Below are 3,628 nucleotides of genomic sequence, written 5' to 3' on the forward strand. Positions count from 1 at the left end.
TAACAGAGGCTGTGTGAACTCTGCCACGAGTCCCCAGACACCCCTAAGTCCTCTGTTCTGAACGTGTAATTAATTCTTAAGAAACCAGGTACCACAGCAGTCATGGCTTGACAGTAGATTCATTCAGCACCAGCCAGATGTGAAAGGCTTTCAAAGGGACCAAAAGGTGAGCTTATTGCCTGGGGAAGCTGGAGATGGTAGCCTCTGGTTTGCAGCCTTGCCATCACCTGGTAATGCCATTTCTAATGTATTTCAATTCACTCTTAACAGTCACAGATGTTCTTGCAAAACCAAAGGTTATTGATTAACCCAGAATGGGTAGGAGGTCCCTGTCTGAGTTCTTATATTTTTCAGCCTAAGGTAACTTAAAAACCACTCAGTAGGAAATCCTGACATTAATCATATATTACTATTTTTTGTGCTCTCTTTCAAAGATGGTAACGAGTTATTTTCAGGGATTAAAGGAAAGACACTTTCTTTTAAAAATTGTAGGTTCTTTAGAGAATTTGCTTTATGGAGAGGAGTCATAACTTTCCTCTGGGAAAACTCCATCAGAGTGTCACTAGATTCAGTTCTGTTCAACTTCTATCAGCAATTAGGAAGCTATAGCAATTTTCTTTTCTTTTTTTTTTTTTTTTTGGCAATTCGAAATGACACAAATACTTTGAAATATTTAATGCAACAAGCTAATTTGGAATGAAAAATTATCTTGACATTAGAATCAATAAAACGGACTTTATCAGCAATAAATATGAACACTTACATTCAGGATTTAAAAATCAATTATGCAAGAACAGGATAAAGGAGGCTGGGTTTCTTAGAATTCATATGAGTAAAAATCTGGGGATTTTACTTTTATCAGAGTAAAATTCACTAAGAATTGGCCATATGGTTTGGCTATGAAAAAAATCTAACATAATTTTGGACTACATTAATAAAAGGTCATTTGTACATTAGTCACATCGTATTCTGCCCTAGCCAGAGAATATCTGCAGTATTATACAAAACTTTGGACATTGCATTTTTAGAGTGACCCGGCTTGTCCCGAAGGTGCAAATGGCAAGGAATTTGGAAACTTTGTCAGATTGTGTTAAATAAACTGAGTAGACATCTTCTAATACAGCCTCCTAACCGGTGTGACAGCATCCATGCCCAATTATCATTTACCTTTGGCTGTAATATGTTTAGTTATAAGGAGCTCATTACTGTACATTGTTGAGCAGCTTCCATTTTTAAAGTCTTTTCTAACTCTGCCTTCTGTATTGTACTCTTAAATCCTAGATTATTAGTCTAGTCTAGTCCAAGCCGTTATAGATTTTGAAAGCCTATTATGACTTTTTCAGAGGATTTAAAGAAATTATTTTTTCCCTCAGAAAAATAAACTTGTGAGAAATCTTATCAATACAGTAATGAACAAAGATGTCTATCAAGTATTTAAAACACCATGATAGGTAGAGATTGTCATTCTCAGAGGTTATTATAATGTTTGATAGATAATCAAGCTTTTTAAAGACTTCCTCACCTATTCTTATGTTTTGTCCTTTGAGACCCTGGCCTGATGTTTAAACATTGTTAGCAGATTTATCTGATGTAGTGACCTTGAATTACTACAGCATTCTCCTCGGAGGTCATCTCTCTAGTCAATTTCATGATGCAAGTGAGCCACAGCTGGTAGTTTGGGAATGAGTTGATTTTTGTCTTTAGGAATATTTTGGAATATGACTGATGAAAGTAATAATTTACTGTTTTAAGTTGGCCCTAACTACTCTTTACTCCACTAAAGACTTACCACGAAATGGTGAAGAAAAACTATCGAAGATAATAATCTTCATGTTACACTTGTTCTTAATTATTTAAGGTCTGTTGAGAGAGAGAGAGATTGGTTGGTTCAGACAGTCTAATATCAAGTCACATAAAGAAGGAAGAATGGGCAAGAGACAGGAGCTAAAGGATTCCGAATTTGAAGCAGCACTAATAACCCTAAGTATTAATACCAAGCTTGTTTACAAAACCTCACATATCAGCCCTTCTCTGTTAAGTTTTACATCTGCCTCTGACAAAGACAATGATCTAGAAGGCAGTCTGGAATCTTTGGACTTATCTCCGCAAAGGTGATTTTTATCCAATGCTCCTTCACACTGTTTACATAGCATGTGATTGTTCCAGGTAGGATTCTCTTCAGTCCATCTCTAGCAAGAGCAGAAAATATGTCCTTGGCTTCCAAACTCAAGGAGACTAGTATGGAGAAATTCTGTTTGCTTACCACTAAATCTTAGTGGTAAGAGGCAAATTTCAGGGTCCCCTGAAGTCCATAGAGGAGACTAGTATGGAGAAATTCTGTTTGCTTTCATTTTTGCTAAATCTTAGTGGTAAGAGGCAAATTTCAGGGTCCCCTGAAGTCCATTTGAGAGCTGAGGATGTCCCCATGTGAAATGTCCCCATGCACAAAAAAGGCTCTGGGTGATAAAGAGAAAAGAAAGGAAGAGAGAAAAGGAACCACACAGGGACTTGATGCCACTTGAGTGGGAGTGCGGACAGGCAGTAACTGAGGGGGAGGTCGTGGTTATTGCCCTGTTAACAGGTCCCTCTGTAAATCCATCATTAGAGGCGAGTCCTGAAACAAGGTATGGGAACTGAGAAAAGGAAAAACAGGAAATACACACCAACAATAAAAAGTAGGCCTTTTAATGAAAAATATATCTATAACGTCCAAAGTTTCAGCGATGAGAGATGCAAAATTCATGGAAATACTTATTAGTGAAGTGAGTGAGTTCAGGTTCCTTAGGATGATCTCTTTCTTCTCTTCAAAGGGAAGAATAAGGAGAAAATGCACAGAATGAAAATTTTATCCATAAATATATAATCGTATGAAGTATATTTCAAAGCACTGTACAGAATTAATATCCTTGCTACTTCCAATGCTGCAGTTAATTAGCTCAGCCTATATGGAAGAATGAAAAATGAGAGAACAATGAAGTAAAGCAGGTGCCAAAGGATCCTGGAATGAGAACAAAGACAAGGAAATGAGACAATTAGCAGCCATAGAGCAGTAATCCACAGGCAAATTTCCAGGAGACCTTTATTGTGGGTAATTCAGAAATATTTATTCAGCATTTATTTGTTTAAGACTGTCCTAAGTACTGAAAAAAAAAATCTATCTAAAAATATGTACAAATAGGTAAGAAACTAAAGAACAAAATAAGGCCATTTGTTTCCAGTAATGAACGTGCACGCGAATGAAAAAATTGTGTGGGTGAATTTGGCGCAGACATGGAGGGATCTAGAAATGATATAAACGTTCAAGGTTCTGAATTGCATTTCAGAGACCCTGATAGTAGAAATCATCTAGAAATGAAAGAGATTCTATCCTTCTACTTTCTTTTCAATCTGCGTGTGAAGAACAGGGAGCCTTTGTTACATCGCCTCATATACTCAGCACGTAGATGGGGAGCATCCTGGGTGACTTAGGATGAAACAAACAACCTCTGGGGTCACCAGCCACTCCTCTACAAAATGACACTTAGAATACTGTCACCTTAAGTATGGCCTTTGCACTCTGATGGTTATTACAATGGTTCTAAGAGAGCCATTAATGGTTTTTTAAGCTTTACATATCCATTAAATAATT

Source organism: Neophocaena asiaeorientalis, unplaced genomic scaffold (assembly GCF_003031525.2).
Source record: "Neophocaena asiaeorientalis asiaeorientalis breed wild unplaced genomic scaffold, Neophocaena_asiaeorientalis_V1.1 scaffold184, whole genome shotgun sequence".
Classification (NCBI taxonomy): domain Eukaryota; kingdom Metazoa; phylum Chordata; class Mammalia; order Artiodactyla; family Phocoenidae; genus Neophocaena; species Neophocaena asiaeorientalis.